Below are 21,703 nucleotides of genomic sequence, written 5' to 3'. Positions count from 1 at the left end.
AAGCATCTATCTGCTTTTGGCTCAGGTCATGATCCCAGGGTCCTGGGATCGAACCCCACATCGGACTCCCTGCTCCATGCTCTGCTTCTCCCTTTCCTTCTGTCTCTCCCCCTGCTTGTGCTCTCTCTCTCATTCTCTATCTCAAATAAATAATAAAAATGAAAAATTTTTTTAAAGTATATTTTTACAAGAATTAATCATTTTAATAATTTCTGCCATCAGTCAATAGATGAGGGAGGTGTTATTTGAGCAGTAGAAGTATCCTCAAGCTGCAGAAACTGTACCCATTTTTATTCAAAATATCATTTTCTAGGTCTCTTGGTAAATTTGGTGCTTACTTGTGCTCTCTCTTTGTACAAATATAAGATTAATTAAAAGCAAATAAAAGCTTTAATCTTCAATTTTAAATCTTGCAGTTCTGAAATAATGTAGCCATGTTTGTATTCATTTGCTTGTAGGAAATTCTGCTACATAAGAATTTAAATTTAATTTTGCCTTTTTATTATGTGATATGTGCATCACAAGCCTGTGGGCAATAGATGAGCTTTAGTAAAGCTAAGAATAAATAAAATGGAAATGTTAATAAACCTTGTAGCTCATTAAACATTTGGACTCACTAAATATATATCTATTAATTTTAGATGAGACTACATTAGGAAACCTTTGTTACATGAAGGTTGTAATTAAGTGAATAATATATTCAAATTCAGTACAAAACATCTTCCACATCTTTTTACTGACAATTCTTTAGTAGGAAATTTCAAGGAACTGTAAGACTTAAAAAATAATGATTAACTATGCAAATATAACAATTCACAGTGCTTTGTAAAGAATTAAAATTTAAAAGATATGTCCAAATGGATTTTCTTCTCACATCTCATGATTACTTTCTTAATCTATGCTAGCATTTGTGATTTCATCGTTTTATTAAGAAAGTGCACTTGTCTCTTAACCCTTCTTATTGTTCTATTTGTATATTTGAAAATTCTCCCTTAGATTCTATTAAAAATACATGCCCTCCAACTTCTTTCCTTTTTTTCCCCCCAGCTGTGGAATATTCTTTTGAGAAGCTCTTCAGTTTCTGACCTAAGGTTAATCCATATGTAAACACTTTATGTTGAGAATCTTTTTTTTGTACTATGATCAGTTATCTATGAAAATAAATGTCAGCTTATGAATGTGTAACTTTAAAAAATGAACATTCTTTTCTGTGTTTTTGTTGTTGCCGCTGTTTGGTTTTCTTTGGAATTTGGATTTACTTTTAACATTGAACCCTTTGCTAGGGCTGCTGTAACAAAGTACCACAGACTAAATGTCTTAAACAACAGAAATTCATTGTCTTGCAATTCTGAAGCCTAGAAGTCCAAAATCAAGGTGTTGGTAGAGTTGGTTTCTTCTGAGGACTGTTTCTAGCAACTCTCATGGCTTCTGAGGTTCGTCGGCCATCTTTGGTGTTCCTGGGTTGTAGATGCATCACCCTCATTTCTACCTTTATGTTCATGTGGTGTGTTTCCCTGTGTGTGTGTGTGTGTGTGTGTGTGTGTGTTCAGATTTCCCCTTTTAATAGGGATACTGTTGTATTGGATTAGGGCAAATGACCTCATGTGATATTGTGACTTACAATAAGAAATATATATTTGGCTTTGTTCCTATTTCTGGTACAGAGCTTCTAAAATCTTTGAATTTACTAAGTGATGAGAATAGTAATTCTTTTGTTATATTAATGAGGTGACTTTTGGAAGGCACCTAAAGATGAGGCTGATTGCCAGTGGAGCCAACCATATGGTTAAAGGATTGGAACTTTCTCAACTGGAGAGGTGAAAGGGACTGGTGGTTGAATCTATTGCCAATGGCCAGTGAGTTCAATCTTGCCTATGGAATGAAGCCTCTTTTAAAACCAAGAAGGTAAATTCTCTCTCCAGAGAACTTATAGATTGATGAACATGTGGAGGAGCCTGGAAGAGGGCCTAGAAGCTCCACACCCTCCCTCCATGCCATGCCCTATGCATCGCTTTTATCTGGCTGTGCCTGAGTTATATTATTTTATAGTAAATCAGTGGTCTACTAAGTAAAATGTTATGCTGAGTTCTGTGAGCCCTTCGATTAATTCTAGCCAATTAATCGAACCAAAGGAGGGGGCTGTAGGAACCTCCATTTATAGCCAGTGTGTCAGAAGCACAGGTGACAATCTGGGCTTGTGACTGGTGTCTGAAGTGAGTGGAATCTGGGGGGACACAGGACATTCTTATAGGACTGAGCCCTTAACCTGTGAAATCTGATGCTTTCTGGGTAGGTATTGTCAAAATGGAGTTGAATTGTAGGACATCCAGTTGGTGTGCAGAGAATTGCTTGCTGGTGTGGAGGGCCCCATCACCATACATATTGGAATTAATATAAAAACTTAGCTACTTTATCTTAACTTAATCAGTGCAAAGACTATATAGCCATATTTCCTTTTTGTATTGCTGAAAAAGCTGAGGCTTAGAAAGGCTAAACATTGTTAGGGATAGGCAAATGTAGTCTACAGCCAAACCCTGAATACTCTGATCTCTTCTGATCTTGGAAGCTAAGCAGGGTGGGGCCTGGTAAGTCCTTGGTTGGGAGATAAGCAAATGTATCATTTAATGTGTTGGTAACTGCAAGTAACTGAATACCCAGAAGGTGGCCTACACAAAGCATTTATTTTCTCATGTTCATAGAGATCAGTAGGGTAGTAGAGGTCTAGTTAATTCATTGGCTGAGCAATGTCATCAAGATTACAAGTCCTTTCTATTTTTTCATTTTGTCATTCTGAGCATCTATCTTTGTTAGGTCTCTTTAGGATCATATACTCATGTCCTCAGTAAGGAAAGTGAAGAATACATATATGGTCTTTAACAGTTTTGACATTGGGAATCAATGAATGACTGGTGGTGTGTGTCAAAAGAGGGGTGCTGTTAATCTCTTCTGCATGTCCCTTTGCAAAGATGATTAATAGAAAGGCTCCTTTTGGAAATTAAAGATTGAAAATCATATCTTCTGCCATAAAGTCATTAATGATCAAAAGTAAAGAATGAGGCTTCATGATGTGTTTGGATATGAATTGATTAGAGGTACTTTTAAATGTATTTTGCCTGTTTAAATCTGAAAAGAGGGAAACTAGAGTTCTGAGGCTCTTCTGATTGTGGAGAATGTACACACCCATGTTTGTGTACACATATGTGCATGTAAGTGGGTCAAATTACCATGAGGTGAGTGAGGTCATTATGCAGTGCAAGTGATTATACAAACTAATAGATTCATGTAAAGTACAATAGAAACCTTTATGACTCTGAAATTCTGAAAAAACCACTTTGCAAACTTTGGAGTTAGTACAAAAGTCAGATTTCATGGGTTACCTTCCAGATGGAAAAAGAGAGGCTCATTAGCAAAACAATTTGATAATAAGAGCTCTAATGTCTCTTTACTCTCAATCTGAGATGACACAACAGAGAAGATCTGTACCTTAAGATATAAAACAGAGTGTAATCAAATTAAATTGTAAATATGGTGTTTCTCATTAAATTTCTGACTACCACCACCCCAGATTTCACATCCTTTGATGCCTTCTGCCTGAATATATTTTTGCTGTGATGGTTGCACCCACTTTTACAAACTGCACTTTAAAGGAAAGTTTGCTGAAGTGGAGATGTTTTAGGGAGAGGGACCAAGACCATGAGCAGACTTGAAACATTCACATGAAAATGGTTGGAGTTTCTAATGCTGGAAACTGAACTACCACAAACATCGTGGCTCAAAACAACACACTGTTAATTATCTCAAAGTCTGGACCTGGCTTCATGAGTCCTCTGCCCAGGTTCTCACAGATGCATTTGCATCTAGAGACTTGACCGAGAGAAGATATGTTTTTGGGTTCACTCAGGCTGTTGGCACAGTTTATTTCCTTGAAGCACAATGGTGGAGAGCTTTGAGTTTTTCACTGTCTGTTGGCTGGAGGCTCCAAAGGCCACCCATGGTTCCTGTAGTTCCTTGCCATGTGAGCAAGGTCATGTGCCATGACCTTACTTTATCAACCCACAGGAAGTCTCTGCTGCTTGGAGCCTCTGACTTCAGAGAGAGTCCAGTCACTCTTTTAAGGGCTTTCACTGGATGAAGTCAGGTCCACCCAGGATAATCCTCCTTTGGATTAACCCCAAATCAACTGATTTGGGGCCTTAATTATACCCACAGAATCCTTTTCATCTTTTTCTGTTGGTTAGAAGCAAGTCACAGGTCCCACATACACTCAAGGGGAGAGCAAATCTGGTGTGAACACTCAAGGGGAGAAGAAGTGGGAATCATGGGGCCACTCTAGGGTTTTTCTACCACATTTACCTAGAGGAGGCTCAGAGGAACGTGATAGTGTTGTATTCCCATGTGGAATATATATTATCTCCCTCAACTCCCCATTAATGATCATATCCTCTTTGTATAGATGGGAAAACTGAGACTCAGAATAGTTAGATAATTTGGCTGAGGGTATTCACTTAGGAAGGTCCCAAATTCAGCTCTGTCTGAATTTGAATCTTGTACTTTTTCTATGTTATAATGTTACTGTATTCTACTGTATAATCATCAGGAAATCAAGTTGAGCCTAATAAATAGGAGTTTTAGGAAGATGGCTCATCTGACATTTTCTAATAGTAACTCTACCGTGGTGTGGAGAGAACTTAGTTTTATGTGATGGTTCTAATCCTGGCTTGCATATTAAAATTGCTTGGGAAAGTTTGAAGATTGATTGATTGATTGATTGATTTACTTATTTATTTTAGGTGGGGGGAGGGTCTGAGGAGGATGGAGAGGGAGAAAGAATCTAAGCAGACTCACGCTGAACTCAGAACCTGATGCAGGGCTCAATCTCATGACCCTGGGATCAGGGCCTGAGCCAAAACCAAGAGTTGGTCGCTTAACTGATGACACCACCGAGGTGCCTATCACTTGGGGAACTTTGAAAATAAACTGTTAGGGGTCCGCCAATCATCTGAATAAAATGAGAGTCTCTATAAAGTAGGCTCTGGTCACTTAGATGTTTTTATGTTTTCTTATCAGTGAAAATGTCCCAGTGAACTATTTAGTTTAAGGGACATAGAAATAGAATGAATAACAGGCTGAACTGATGTTTGAAGGTAAAATGAGACACTCTGGTAGATGTTGGATTCTCCATCAATCAACATGTTTCAGTAAGCATAGTTTAGCTGCCTGGCAGGAATATCACAGAAGGACTTTGAGAATGGATGCTTGGCTGGACTGGAAGACCTTTAAAATCTCTTCTGACCTTGAGAGTCTATGATTCTATAATACAGGTATTCCATAAGTGTTAAATATGATTTATAGTGGGTCATCCTGAAATGAGATTTTGTCATTTTCTTGACTCCCATACTCCATACAGGAAGATCAGTGTGTTGTGGCGAGGAAGGTAGATTTGTGGCGAGGAAGGTAGATTTGGTTATGATGTTAGATACAACAAGGAGCACTAGAGAGATGTAATAGAGAAGAAGGTTCTGGAGAGTTAATTGGGAAGGAATCTGAGAAAAATTCACATTGATGACCTATTTGCTGTTATTCTCCAAAATATTCTAGAATTCCCTTGTTTCATTTACCGCTCCCCCCCCCCCGTTAAAATAATGGCCCTTTTATTTATTTATTTAAAAGATTTTATTTATTTATTTGACAGAGAGAGAGATCACAAGTAGGCAGAGAGGCAGGCAGAGAGAGAGAGAGAGAGGAAGGGAAGCAGGCTCCCTGCTGAGCAGAGAGTTCGATGGCAGCTGGATCCCAGGACCCTGGGATCATGACCCGAGCCGAAGGCAGAGGCTTTAACCCGCTGAGCCACCCAGGCACCCCAATAATTGCCATTTTAAAAAATGTGGGTAAGTATTATGGTTGATTAATACCAATTTCTTTTTAGCTTAGAGCCTAAACTCATTTAATTTACTTGATTTTCTGTTTTATCTACTATTCAGGTTGTTTCATATTTTCAACTTTTTTGCCTTTATACTTTTGCTTTTCCTCATTTGATTTCCCTTGTCTATTTCCTTTATGAAATTTTAATTTCTTTTTCAGCTTCATCTTCATAACTTTAAACCTGCAGTTATTTGCAGTTTTCATACAGTTAAGGTTGGCTCGTTCATTGCCTACCATCTGCTGAGTCAGCATCCTCTAATACATATTACTTGTTAAATTATGTAAGCCTTTCCAATACTTAAACTTTGATTTAAACATACTTGAAATATATAATGCAGATTTTAGAAATTTAAATATAGTAGGTGATGAAATTCTGCATTTTAGAAAGCGGTGGTTGTGAATATGCATTAAAGGTGTTGGAAAAAGCTTTCAGATTGCTCTGCAGCAAGATGTCTTCCAGCCCAACTGTGTCTGCATCTTGTTGAGACAAATTGCAGGGACTGTTGAGGGATGTCATTTAAGAAGTACAATGGGCCAACAACTTCATACATACAATTAACACAAATTACCAAGCAGGGGTGGTGGTGATTTTAGAATACTTTCCTCACTTTTCACATCTGTTTCAACAAAATGCAGACAGCAGAGTCTTTCAGGCGACTGCTCTGCATTCTAATAGCTGACTCTCAGGAAAGTGTTGTCTGACCTTGGGCGCTGCATTTATATTTTGAAGAAGCTTCAGACTAAGTTTCAGATTATTGGAGAGAGAATTGTAATTGCCATTACTTCCAAATAGATTACATTCAATTCTCCCATGTCCTGGCAGTCACCAGTATAGTTAAATGGTCACCCAGGAGGAAGCTACAATGGGAATTCTTGAGGAACACATTATACATGTGTTTCATTTCCTTATTAGTGTACTGTGGTTGTTGTTTAAGATCAGATGGTAAATGGTAAGATGAGAAGGCATCCATATCCTTCATTTATTGAAAAGATAAGGTAACCTTGATTATTAAATAAAGCAGATGCAGTTAGAGTAATTAAAAGGCAACCCAAAAGAGACTATAGTTAAGAAAACAAACTGAGGGTTGCTGGAGGGGATGTGGGTGGGGGATGGGTTAAATGGGGGATGGGGATTAAGGAGGGCACTTGTTGAGGAGAGCACTGGGTATTATATGTAAGTGATGAATCATTAAATTCTACTCCTGAAAGCAATACTACACTATATGTTAACTAACCTGAATTTAAATTAAAGAAGAAAAATACTGACTCAGACTCTTGCAATTAGTAGCATATTTTATATCTTTTGAATCGCCTTCAGCTTTGTAAATTTTGCCAATTTGAAATTTGCAAAAAGTGCATTTTTTAAAATTATGATGCTTTTCTAGCAAAGATTGTGAAAATGGCTTTTCTTGAAATTTTCTTTCTCTTTTTCTTTTTTTTTCATTCTTTTTTACCAAATCTCTCCTGTCTTTATTTTTAATGATGTCGTCACTGATGACTTCTAAAGTTATAGCTTCAGCTCAGGCCTCTCTCCAGATTTGAGGAGTGTATTTCCAAAAGCCTACCTCCACTTTATTTAATAGCCACCAAGTATTTAATGAGCAGCTACTGTGTGCTGAGCACTATTCTGGCCTCTGAGAATACATTAGGGAACAAAACAAAGGAAAATCCTGTCCTCAGGAAGTTTTCATTCTGTTGAGGAGAGACAATGAGATAAATAAGGAAAATATACAGAGTATTAGATGGTATTATGTGCTATTTAGAGAAAATTCTGGGAAGCCTGATAGGAATATGTGCATAGGGTGGCTTGCAATTTTAAAAGAGGTGATCAGGGAAAACGTCATTGGTAAGGTGACATTCGAGCACAGTAGTGAAGGAAGTGTGGGAGTAAGGTGCCTGGATATCTGTAGGAAGAAGATTCTAGGCAGGAAGAACACACATGCAAAGGCCTGATGGGTTTGTTCTAGAAACAGGAAGAAGGCCAGGGAGACTGAAACAGAGCAGGGAAGGAAGAGTAAGAGCAGAGGGCTAACATGGACTGGGTTATGGAGAGATTGGCCAGGACTTTAGCTTTTATTTCATAAGCATGATGGGAAATGGCTGAGGTTTGGGGATGACTGGGAGTGAGACAATCCATCAGACTTATGTTGTAATGGGATCACTCCTTCAGCAAAAACTGAGGGGAAGAACAGTAGCAGGGAGACCATTTTGGATGGTGATAGCTTGGACCAGAGAGGGTGTGGGTGGTAAGTGGTCAGACTCTGGACATATATTAAAGAGGAGCAGAGAGGGTATACTAGACCATTGGATGTGGGACGTGAGAGAAATGACTGCAAGATTTTGACCTGAGCAGTCTGAATGATCCATCCAACATTTACTAAAATTAATGTGTTTTTATTCAGTCTGGAGGAAAAAAAATCTTTAGATTTTATTATAATGAAATGTCTGTGAGAAGGCTTCCCAGGTTTAATCCCTGAAATTTGAGTTCTACAACACTTTCTAACAATTTTAATTTTGATGTAACTTTGTACACCATCTTTTTTTATTCTGTAGAGAAGAAACAGTGACCTGAATTCTCAAGCAGTTATGATTTCAATGTGAATCATAATTTTCGTTATAGTAATAGATTAGTTTTCATGATTTTTTTAGCATATTAAGATTTTTGGAATTTCTTTGGTATAAACAGCTTTTTCTTTTTTTTTTTTTTAATATTTTATTTATTTATTTGAGAGGTAGAGAGAGACAGTGAAAGGCAGAGAGCATGAGAGGAGAGAGGTCAGCAGGAGAAGCAGACTTCCCGCTGAGCAGGGAGCCCAATGTGGGACTCAATCCCAGGACTCCAGGCTCATGACCTGAGCCAAAGGCAGTCACTTAACCAACTGAGCCACCCAGGCGCCCCTAAACAGCTTTTTCTAATTTGAAACGTAATTCTTTATTCTATCTTACCTCCCAATTATCCCTGGCTACTAGTTTGGGAAGGAAAAAAGTTACCATTTTGTATTCATCTTTGTTTCTAACACTAATTTAAAAGCTGACCTTTTAAAATAGCATTCTTTCTTCTGAATACAAAAATAGTACATACTGATTTTGGATAATTTGAAAAACAGAAAAAAGTATAAAGAAGAAACTAGCAATCCACTTTATTACTTCATCCTTCTGTTTCATTTTTGTATCCAGACTTTTCCAACTAGTGTGTGGAGAAAATATTGAGAGCTAGGAGACCCTGGTGCCCTACCTAGGGTAAAGATGGATATTTCAGTCAAGATTCCCACTTAAAGAGCCCAAATGGTCTTGTGTTTACCTCATTTCCACCAATTTCTAAATAGGCAGCTGATTTATTACAAAAATTTCCCAGAGTAAATGTGCAACAAAGTACTTTGGGAAAGGAAAGAAAAATACTCCCTCTGACCCTAGCATATTGATTTTATTTATTTAACAAACCGCGTTATGCTTACCTTATGCCAACCACTATTCTAAGCTCTTTTGAAATAGTAAATTATTTAATTTGCCTAATTATCAGAACAACCACTGAGTCAGGTACTGTTACCATTCCCATTTTACAGAGGGGGAAAATGCAGCACAGATTGGTTAAGTAATTTTCCCAAGATCACACAGCTAGTAGGTAGGTTAGCTAGGGTTTAAACCCAGGGAGTTTGGCTCCCGAGTCTCCATCCCTAATTACTACTGCACCATGATGAGTGTGAATCCTTTATAATAAGAATCTTAGTTCATTTTTGTTTTGTTCAGATTAACCCAGGATGCATCTAGTATTATTTTTATTCATATCACCATAATCTGAATTTATAAGACTCATGTACTTTAATGCACTATTAGGCTTAGCATGTAGAAGGTACTAAATAAATGTTTATTGGGTGAAGGAATAGATATACGGCATCATGTGATGGGAAAGCAATTTATATTGCAGTGATTTCCCAATTGCCCCAGCAGCAATTTTAAAAGTACATTCCCACAGAACATTAGTTCTCTAATATGCTTCTTAAAAAAGGGGTTCTATGATTAAATTAGTTTGTAAAACTGCATAAGCTATTTTCCTTTTGAGATTCCAGTATATATTAGTATATTTAGAAGTGCAGAGAAGTCCTAGAGTAAAGAAATCCTTTAAAGTTTAACCTTATCAGAGGTGCCATGGGTCTCACATAATGTCCATCAGCATCCCAAGGAACTAATATTCTGTGGAACACACTAACAGGGTGAAATAAAAAGTCTTGGAAAAAATTATTTACAAGGCTACATTTCTAATTTCGTTTTACAATTTTTTTCATCCATTGTTTCTCTTCATAAATCACACTCTTCTCTTCACAGTTAACTAAAATGCCCTGTGCATTTTCATTCCTCTAGATTTGGCTGTTGCTTTCCCCTCTGCATGAGCTTCTTCCTTCCCAATTCCAGCCCCTCCCAGCACATGCAGATGTAGGCCTCCTTCAATCTGAACTCCAGCGCAGTCCTCAAGGCTCAGACCAAACATCATCCACAAGCCTCCCCTTACTCTCTCAGGAAGGTGTACTCACCCCTTCCTGTCGGTCCCCTAGCATTTTATGTACAGATATTTCTCATGCATATTTTGCTTATATGCATATCTTTTCCTCTTGTCTATGGGGGACCTAAAGGCAGGAATATGTCTTTTAGTCATATTTCTTTCTCCAGCAACTAATCACATAGTTAAATATCTAGTCATGACAGACAGGCATCTTGTCTAGCTTTCATTTACTTTTTTTTTTTCAAAGATTCCGTTTATTTATTTATTTTTTTTTAAAAAGATTTTATTTATTTATTTGACAGAGAGAAATCACAAGTAGATGGAGAGGCAGGCAGAGAGAGAGAGAAAGAGAGAGAGAGGGAAGCAGGCTCCCTGCTGAGCAGAGAGCCTGATGCGGGACTCGATCCCAGGACCCTGAGATCATGACCTGAGCCGAAGGCAGCGGCTTAACCCACTGAGCCACCCAGGCGCCCCTTTCATTTACTTTTAATTTTATATATTCACTGAAGCCAGATCACCCATCAGAGCTCTGTAGTTTCCTTTTTTTTTTTGCTGGGAGAAGACAATGATTAAACAGATATATCTACCTTTTTATGGTGCTCATCTGTTTCTCTTTGTGAAAGATTGTAATTTGTGAATATAATTTAAAATCTAACTGAAATATTTAGTGTTTAGCTGCTGAATCACAATGGCATCATATAGCACATGATCACCCCTAGAAATACATTATTTCTTTTTTTTTAAGATTTTATTTATTTATTTGAGAAAGAGAGACAGAGAAAGTGCTCCTGCACACTCCCTTTCAGTGGTGGGGCAGAGAGGGAGAGAGAATTAGAGGGCTAGAGAATTTCCAGAGGATTCCTCGCACCCATTGTGGGGGTGGGGAGAGGCCTCAATCCCATGACCCTGAGGTCATAACCTGAGGCAAAAGCAAGAGTTGGACCCTGAACCAACTGAGCCACCCAGGTGCCCCTAGAAATACATGTTATCTCTTAGTAGTCTCCTTAAGACTGAATGAATATAACTAATGTTCAGAATGACTGAAACAATTTTCTGAAACCAGAGATTTCCCTGTTGATTTACAGTAGTTAGAATGCTCAGGGAAGAAATAATCTTGTCTTAAAAGGTTCAGTCATTTCCTTTCTTATTCCTCCTCCCCCCACATTGGAAAAATCGTACTTTATTTTTAAAGATAGCTGCTATTTGATTTTTAAACTGACTTAATAGAACATTATATTGATTTCATAATTTCTCTGTTCTTATGTGCTCTGTGTAGAGGTATTTTTTTATGGTCAAATACTTTAAAAGTAAATCTAAGTAAAGTCTGTCAGCTGATTCTTTCAGAACAAGTAGAAATACATTTGTTATACAGGTTCTTTTTTGAATGACTCCTCTTAAAGAATGGAAAGGCACAATCCAGCCTTAAACATGTCAGGTTGATTTACGTACTATTAACAAATTCCCTTTTATTCTTGATTGTGGAAATAACTTTCAATTATCTGTCTTTCTTTTTTGTGTGCTCATTAATATTCTGTAAAAGGCAAAAGCAGGTTCCTATTTCTTAAAATGAATATCTTCAGTATCACAAAGTTCATCAACTTATTTACTTTAGACTCCATGTTGAATGTAACCTTATTCGTTGAATACCTCAGCTCCTGGCTCACTTTTGCTTCTTCAAACACTGCTCCAGCCGTGATTCTTATAGATTCTTCTACTACTCTTCGCCACTTGGCTCCTTGACACCGTTTCTTTCAGTGATCTTGTCCTCCATCCTTCGTCAGACTCATCCCTGGGTACATTCAAGACTGTATATAACCAGCAACGGCCATAATCTTGCTTGCAAGCATCCTTCTCATGCTATAAACTCTTGTCTTCACTTTACTTTCTAATACCTCTATTCAACAATTCTTTGACCCCCACTTCCCACCTATTCCTCATTTCCTTCATATTTTCCTGTCATTTAAGCCTAGCTGAAATTTCATGATTAATCACTATACTATTCCCTTGTAAATACTCTGTTCCTTGGCCATCAAAAGACAGGTAAATACAACTCCTCTTCTGTTCCTAAACCATTTGACATAGCTTCCCAGGCTTATTGGTCTCACTTCAGATTCCTGATCATCAAATTTGAGTGGACTTACAATGCTGCCTGGCAGTCCTATTTCCCCATGCTATTCACACTTCCACACTTCTAGAAGCTCATTTCATACCTTCCCCTCTTCCCCAAACCTCTAAATTCTCTACCCCATTGAACTTTAAGCAGATGACTCCTTCCCTTTCTATTCTACTGAGAAAATAGAAGGAACCAGAAGAAAACATCCTAAAGTTTGCACTACCACATTTAACCACTTCTGCCTTTGTGCGCCTAGCTCTGTTTTCTCTCTTGTTAGTATGGATAAAGAAGTACCCACATTCCCAGCACATGCCACCCTTCTACTTGTATATTAGATTCCATTTCTCAAATGTACTCAAGAACATCCCTGCAGTGATTTTCCCTCTTTTCTTCTAATCACTAGTTTTTTTCCTCTCTAATCGTTCTTCCCTACCATCTTACAGAAATACTGTTGTATTTGCCATCTGTAAAATGAAAACAAAGACAACTTCCTTTGATCCTACTCTACTTCCTCTCCTACTATCACTACATTTCTCTCCTCTTTATAGCAAAATTGTTCCAAAAATTGTCTGTCTTCACTTTGTTGAATTTCACTGTTCTCATTTTCTCCTGAAACATTCCAAACAGACTTCTGCCTCCATCATTCAACTGAAATAGCTCGGTCAAGGTTACTAATGACCTCCATGTTGCTAACTCCAAAGATCAAGTATCAGTCCTCATTTTACTTGACCTGTGAGCAGCACTGGACACTCTATGCCCTGACCCTCTATTGGTTTTGCTCTGAATTCACTGGCCTATTGTTCCCAGTCCTTTGCTATGTCTTTCTCTTCTTTTAGAACTCTTAATGTTGGAGTGCCCCAGAGCTCTTAGTATTCTCTTGCTGTCTCTTCTCATAGTTTTTGTGATACCATTTTATCTTATGGCTGGACATGTCATCTACGTGCTGATGACTTCTGGATTTATATTTCCCATGTGTGTTTCCTCTGAATCCCCATCATATAATTCCCACTGCCAGCTTAGTGTCTCCATTTGCATGTCTAATAGTCTTAATGTATCCCAGACTTATGATTCCTCATTTCTCTTTCTCAAACCAGTTCTTCTAATTTTTCCATTTCAGTAAATGCCATTTAAAAAATATTTTATTTATTTATTTGGCAGAGGGAGAGAGCACAAGCAGGGGGAGTCGCAGGAAGAGCAGGCAGAGGGAGAAGAAGACTCCCTGCTGAGCAGGGAGCCTTGTGCGGAACCTTGTTCTCAGGACCCTGAGATCATGACCTGAGCCAAAGGCAGACACTTAACCGACTGAGCCACCCAGGCCACCCAGCTGAGCCAGTTTTATCCTTCTACTTGTTCAGGTAAAAAATCTTACAGTCCTCCTTGATTCCTCTCTTTCTCTCATACTCTGTATCCAATCTGTCAACAAATCCTCTCTGTTCTGAATACTGTATATATTCAGAATCTCGCCATTGCTCATCTTCTCTACCTACTATTACGCTGGTTTGAACCATCATGTCTCACCTCGATTATTGCAATCATCAGACTGCTTTCTCCTGTCATTGCCAACATGCAGCAGCCAGAATTTAATGTTTTAAATATAAGTCATTTAATATCATTCCTCTATTCAAAATTCTTCAGTGGCTTTCCATTTCACTACAAGAAAAAGAGAAAGTCTTCGGACACTTGGGTGGCTCAGTCAGTTAAGCATCTGCCTTCGGCCAGGTCATGATCTCGGGGTAATGGGAGCCAGGCATTGGGCTCTCTGCTCAGCAGGGAGTCTGCCTCTCTCACACTGCCCCCCCTGCCGCCCCCGCTCACGTTCTTGCATGGGTTCTCTCTCAAAAAAATACATAAAATCTTAAAGAAAAGAAAAGAAAGTTCTTACAGTGAGTCACGAGGCTTACATGATTTTGTGCCCTGTCAGGTCTTAGACCTCATCTCCTCTTGCTCTTCCCGCAGCCCTAGTCATACTGCTGCTGCTCCAGGCACACTGTCCTCTTTCTGTTTCTCAAGTACACCAAGTACATTCCCAACTGAAGGCAGTTGCTGTTTCTTCTGCTAGAGACTCTGTTTCCTAAGATACCATCACAGTCACCTCCTTGCCTCCTTCAGTCTAGACTCCAATGCGCATTGTGTAAGGCCTTTCCTAAACACCCTATTTAAAATTTTTGTTTTATTATTTCCGTAGCACTTGTTACTGTCTATGTACTGGGTAATTAATTAATTGTAGTTAATTGGGTTTGTTATCTGTTTCCCTCTCTTCCCCACCAAATAAGCCACTGAGTAGTAATTTTTGTTTTTTGTCCATTGACATATCACTGATATCTGTTGCATAGTAGACCTTCATTAAACTTTTGTTAAATGAATATATGTATGATGGTCACACCAAAGGGATATCTATTTTTGAGAATTCATACCCAAGGTATCCCTCTGGGGCTGTGAAAGCAAGTCACATAATTTATGATCCATTTGCAGAGTGCGGGATAATCTGATGATGATGACATGAGCCCAGAAAGGATATAAAATAATTCAAAGCACTTAAAAAGTGCTTTGGGAAAAGATGTTAAGGATTCTGTCAGAGCTCAGATGAGCAGATAATAAAGGAGTAATTTATATTGATTGATTTCTTACCCATTTTCTGATCCCTGCGTTTTCCTTGGTCAGTCTGGTTTTATTGAATACTCTTTCTCTTTTTTTTTTCCTATACTACTGAAAAGCATTTCTCACAGAAGAAATATTGGGAAATTAGAATCATTGCAGATAATATTTATACAATCATGAGAACTTATGCTTAGAACAATAAGAAGAATTAGAAAGGAAAACTTTAACAGAATAAAAAATACCATATAATATAGAAAGTTTTCCAAAAAAGGAAAAGTACAAGGAGTGCCTGGGTGGCTCAGTGAGTTAAAGCCTCTGCCTTCGGCTCAGGTCATGATCCCAGGGTTCTGGGATCGAGCCCTGCATCAGGCTCTCTGCTCAGCAGGAGGCCTGCTTCCCTGACCCCAGACTCTGCCTGCCTCTCTGCCTGCTTGTGATCTCTGTCTGTCAAATAAATAAATAAAAACTTTTTTTTTAAAAAAAGGAAAGGTACATTAAGAAGAGATAATGAGAAAATACAGATTCTCAAATGCAACTGCATTGGGGAAGTAAGAAAGAATATCTTAGGAAAAATATTAAAATAAACTTATATGAAAGTACAAGCAAAAAAATCTACTTCAGAATTCTTACAAATAAGATTTTTTTTAAACCTTATAAAGGTGGAGAACATTTGATCCAGTCATTTAGTGTCCATGTTTCTTTTGTCACTTCCTGAATGGTGTCTTACCTTCATTGGATGATGCCTCCTGGAGAATCACCATGGAATAACCAAATCCCCAGTAGAAGATCTGGCTCTCTCATTTCAAAATAATGATGAGTGATTCTATCCTTTTCCCTTAAGTCATTTCTTTCCAATTTTACTTTTCAGTATATTGTAAATCTGATTATATTTGTAGTGTATTATAGCTCTGGGAAAGCACTCTCATGTGATTTGAGGAGGCTTAGAGCATATACTGTATAATTCTTCTGATTTCTAGAGTTTATTTATGTATTTGTCAGAGAAAGAGAGAGAGAGAGAGCACAATCCGGGAGAGCAGCAGGCAGAGGTAGTAGTAGACTCCCCAGTGAACAGAGAGCCTGACGGACATGGGGCTTGATCTGCTCTTCTGATTTTTAAATATAACTAAAGTTTTGGGGGTCTGTAGTAGTAAGGATATGCTAACTAATAATAACAAACAATCCCAAATCTCAGTAGCTTTTATTTCAGACTCATGTCATAATCCAATGAGGGTTATCAGGAAGTAGGAGGAGGATCCTTTCTCCATACAGTCATTCTGAGATCTAATCTCCTTCATTCATACGGCTTTTGTTGTGCTTTGTTTTTTAAATCTTCAAGAACCTCACAGCATTCTACTGGATATTTTTGCATCTGGCCAAAAAGGAAAGAGAGAGCATGGAAGTTTCAGGAACCAGACCTGGGAGTGTTGAATATCATTTCTACATACCAGCCGTAACTCAGTCCAGCGCTCTTCCTAAACAAGGGGCCTTGGGAAATATATTCTTACATCTTTAGAATAAAATAGAATTTGTTGAACAGATAGCATTATTTTTATTCCAGTGTCTGATTCAGCTTTTTTCCCATTTTCCATGTATTTGAGATGCGTAATACCGTGAGATAAAGTATAGTTGTCCTAACATTAGCATTTCGTCTTTTAATTTGCTGTCTTTATAAACTAGTAATCCGAAAGAGCCTTAGACATTTGATAGATTTGTTTTGAGTGCTCCCGACCATACATATTCATTTGCCTAGATTTTGAAGATGCTAACTTTTAACATTGGAAAACCCTCTTCTTTCCCACATCTTATTCTGTAAGTGTGAACCTTGTTTTTCTGTTGTATCCAAGAATGTTATGATCAGTTTTTGCATTTTGTTCTGGAATCTGGCAACCCTGACAGATATTCAATCAGCCTCAGTAGGTGATTATTACTCACAGTCATCTTGTCAAATTTAAGAGGATTTGCAGCATCTTTTTAACATTTTTATTTCACCAGCACTGTATAGATGGGCCTTTTTATGAAAGCATGTCAATGATACTTTTAATGTTTATTTGCACAAAAGAACAAAGGACATTTCAATGTTCTCTGATTCAGTCACTCTTGTGTTTAAAAATCTTCAGCACTTTCCTATTGTCTTCAAAATAAAGTCCAGAATCACTATGGCTTTCAAAGCTATGGGCCTCACTTATTTGTTCATCCTTATTTCTTACTTGTCCACCCATCCATCTAAATTAGATTTTCATTCATCAGACAGGGAGGAAACATTTGCGTCTGATGTACCATCCATCTGAAATATCCCTCATTCCCCTTCTTACCCTTTAAAAACTAACTTAATTATTTTAAAGCCCAGGACAAACACTCTGTCCTCCAAGAAAATTCCACTCATATCTCATTTAGTCTATTGTCTTTGTACTGTATTTCTCTAGTACTTTGAGTAATTTCTCTCCAATAGAACTGATGACATTTTGCATTGCTCTCTCATTTTCACTGTGTATACACATATATCTCTGTGACGAGACTACACCTTCCTTAGGGACACATGTCCTTGGATATCTACCTCATTGTAGTTTTTACCACTCCTGTGGCATATGTGGCATATGACCAAGGTACACCTTGGCCATAGAATTCCTTTGAGAAATGTAGTTAATTTTGATTAAAATTTTAAATTACATTAATTTCTGTCATTTATTAACACAGAGAACTTAACTAAGAGATGAAGATGTTGAAAATCTCCTGTCAGCTTATTTAAGGAAGCCTTTCGAGCTAATCTCAGCTAGTTATCTTGAGCTAAAATATACATTTTCTTCTTTTTTTAAACTTTGCTATGTATTTCATATTAGCTTACACTAGCATATATATTTAGCAAGCATCAAGAATTGCTTAGTTGGATGATTTTTGTAAAGTGGCACAAATTTTAGTTTTTAAAAAATGACATTATTCTTGCTTTCTGATTCAGTCAAACCAAGACCTGCCCCAATAGTCCCTCTCCCTATCTTACTGAATAGTAATTATTCTTTACACTACTTTGATCTAAATGGAAACCCCAGATTCTTTTTTTTTCTATCTTCTTAACATACTATATGCTTTATTCTCTCTAGTTTAGATAATCAGACTATAGCACTTATAAAACCAAATATAACAATATTTTCTATTTATAGAGGTACATATTTTATTAATTGCTAAATTCAGTGTTTATCAGTGTAGTTAGATGATAATGTAACCCAGACGTTTACTCCATCTCTGTTTTGATGATATAATGCTGCCAAAGAAAGATTGAATGATTCCTTTAAGGCTGTGACTCTCGAGGTGGAAAGGTATGCCCTAGGGTACTAGTAATGGTATCAAAATAAAGGCGGGGGTGGGGGGTGATATACGATTTCATACTTTAAACTATAGAAAATAGTCAGCTAGAATTTCTTATAAAAAGGGACTTATCCTACTCTACCAACCCTCTTCACAGTCTCTTTGAGTAATAAAAACATGGCAAACATAGCAAATGTTTCACTAGTTCAATGAAAATTCAGTAGGCGGTAATACTGTTTCTACTTCTATATTATGTTACCATGTTATTTTAGAATCCAAAAGGTAATTGAGGTTTAATTCTTTTAAAATCTGAACTTTTTGTATAAAGATGAACTTAGATAAACCTTTATTTTATTTATATGCACTAAATGATTTTAAATGAATAAGGTTTATAAGTTATGATGTATTAATTATCATCAGATTTCCAATTTAAAAAATGACACACTCAGCTGAACATCTCAGATTTCAAATTTTGAAGTTATACAGGAATGGCAGTAATGCAAATATTGATGCTAGTAAATCAGGTCAAGTAAATATTCTATTAGGCTATTATTAATCAATGTCATAAATTCAAGGCAAAATGTCAGCAAAGTGAAGTTAACAATTTCAGAAATTGGTATTTTCCCTATTACTTTAGGTAGGGCAGAATTTATCTCTTGGCTACAGAGAAGTAGAAATAAAAAATAATCCATAAAATGTGAAAAATCATGTACCTGTCTGGTTAGCTTGAGAAGATGGCTTTAATTAGGAAGGTTTTATATATTTTTGTTGTTATTAAAACTGATTAAAGACAAAACTCTAAGTTTAAACACTGAGAAATATGAAAAGAAATTTTAAGTCCTAGGATGTTTTCTTATCCCATAGTATTGCACTGGGAACCCTCCTCGGGAAGCCTGATGATATGTTATGAAACCATTCTTTTACTGATGGGCCCTAAGAACCCATATGGTAAACATGCAGGTTCTGGTGGTTTTGATGTCCTTCTCTTCTGTCCTTATTCTATCGTATAAAATCTCTATTCTTGCTCTTGTCATTCTTTTCTGTTCTTCTCTATTCTTGTGCACTAACTCAGTTTTCTAACTACATATTCCCGAAACCTAGCACAACCCTTTCCATGAAGTAGATTCTCAATAAATTATTATTGAAAAAAAAAATACGAATAAACAAAATAATAGAGATACTCAAGTAAAGGCTGAAGGTAAGATTTCATTGATTATTAGTGTTTTGTGCCTCTTTTTTCTTACCTATCCTTTCTCCCACATATCTGACCTCATTTACATCACCTTTGAGTTCATTTCACTGCCATATGGCCCAAGTTCTCAATCTTCTTTTTCCCCTTCCCTATTCTCCTGTTCCATCCCTCACCTCCATCCTCTGACTTCCTATGAGCAGGAAAATAGTTATCTACCATATTCATTCATTATGTCAGCAAGCATGTTGAAATATTCACTGGGTCAGGCAGTAAACTGAGTTTTGGAGCATCAAAGGTGAACAGGAATTCCTGTCCTCAAGGAGGTTATATTTGAAGTAGACAGAAGATAGACAAACAATGTTGTAAAAATGATATGATCTGTATGCAACAGAAGTGAATACTGAGTGCTATGAATTTGAAGAATATTTACAATAGAGATCCAGCTGTGCATGTGTGTGCGCTTGCACGCCCGTGTGTAAGGGAGGTGATAACCATGTGAGTCTTGAAAGACGAATGGAAGTTCATCAGGCTTTGTATGGGGTGAGAACGGGAGTGCAAAGTGAGAGATGAAAGGCCCTTCCAGAAAAAGAGAAGGTCATAATACAGACAATTTAGCCGCTTTTACACTGTGTCCCAACTTGGCCTCTTCGTTTGTTTCTGCCCGCTCTCCCATCCTTACACCCCCCCTCCCAAATTTACCCTTTATTCCTTTTCTTTTTCTGACTCCAGAAGGCTCAGGTGCTAAATAGTTCCTGGAAGGAGGCATTTGTACTACCAATGTGAGGGGTCGTTTTTTACTTTGCTACTCAATGAGTCTGAAAATGTTATTTTATATTTTTTCTTAAAGATAGGAGACATTTTTGTGGCTGTACTGTACTCAGTAAACTTCTGTAAAAATTTCTATTCAGTGAATATTTATTGAACACTTTCAATGTTGTTGGCATTTGGGATTTTATGATAAAAGAATGTAGACATGGGCTCTGTCCCTCTGGTGGTTACATTCTAGAAGGGAGCACAGGTATTCAACAGCTATAAAGTTAACACATTATCATAGGAGAAGTATAGAGTGTAATGTGGGAGAGAACATGGGGTATTTATTTATGACCAAAGTACAGAGAGTGAGGGGGAGAGTGGCATTAGATGAGATTGGACAGCTGAGTGAGAGCTGGATTTGTGGAGTTTTATAGATCAAGGTTAGTTTTAAACTGTTTGTAATGGGTCTGCATGAAGCAAATGAAGCAACGGTGTAGCAACACTTTTTGAACTTTGATTATTACCACAATATCTAAGCATGTGATCAGTGTCAGCTAATGTGGTTTACAGCTTAAGTTTTATAAGGAAGTATCCTTTAATGCGGCAACTGCAATAATAAAAAAGTAATTCTGGAATAAATACCCAGATTGAGAAGCTCGTAATTTAACACACTACTTCCTTCATCAAGTAAGTCTTGTTATGAGAAAAACGTCAGCTGAACTATACAGAGTGCTTAATGCCATAGTAAACATTATGAGTTATGCTAAGGTGATTGTGTTATATTCTACTATATTATTCTCTTTATTATAGAGAGAATATAGAAACTGATCTTTATGATCTGTATGAAAACTGATTATAAGGAACTGTTTTTGCATGTAGACTTATGGTGATTATAGAGGGGAAAAGTTCTGTTGAAAATGTTGAACCACGAAAGAAACTCCTAGTCTTTCGGCAAGTAGTTTAATCCCCATATTTTAAAAATTGTGACTCGAACAGCATAAATTTGTTTATCTGACATCGTTGGTATTTTCAATGACCTAAATAAATCCATGCAAGGAGGGAATGCAAAATAGATAAAACTGAAGGGCAAAATTGGAGTTAGAAGCTTAAAGGAATAGTTTCTATAGATTGTTATGACGTATTACATAATTCAACAAAAGATATCAATGGGATAATTGATGATCTCGCTTGCTCATCTGTGAGTGCCTTACAAATTTGGAAAACATTTGGAATTTTACTTTGTATCAAAAGAAGATGCAGGCATGAAAAAATAATGGATCCAGCATTCCTTTTAATTTTTTAAAGGTGATAGAAATTTAACCATGAC

General features: G+C 37.2%; 1 protein-coding gene across 2 annotated transcripts in view; it reads left to right on the top strand.

Annotated features, from left to right (window-relative positions):
- Positions 1-21,703, top strand: part of NELL2 (neural EGFL like 2) — a 400,918-nt gene that overhangs the window by 18,669 nt on the left and 360,546 nt on the right. The window contains exon 1 of one of the 2 annotated variants that reach the window (XM_059402949.1): positions 20,990-21,063. The exons of the other annotated variant lie outside the window; for it this stretch is intronic. The gene's annotated coding sequence lies outside the window, so the exon portion shown is untranslated. Of the gene's footprint in view, positions 1-20,989; positions 21,064-21,703 lie in introns of those variants that run through there. 2 annotated transcript variants of the gene reach the window in all.

The sequence above is a fragment of the Mustela nigripes genome, chromosome 6 (genome assembly GCF_022355385.1).
Source record: "Mustela nigripes isolate SB6536 chromosome 6, MUSNIG.SB6536, whole genome shotgun sequence".
Lineage (NCBI taxonomy): Eukaryota > Metazoa > Chordata > Mammalia > Carnivora > Mustelidae > Mustela > Mustela nigripes.
This window is presented reverse-complemented; position numbering and strand designations above follow the sequence as displayed.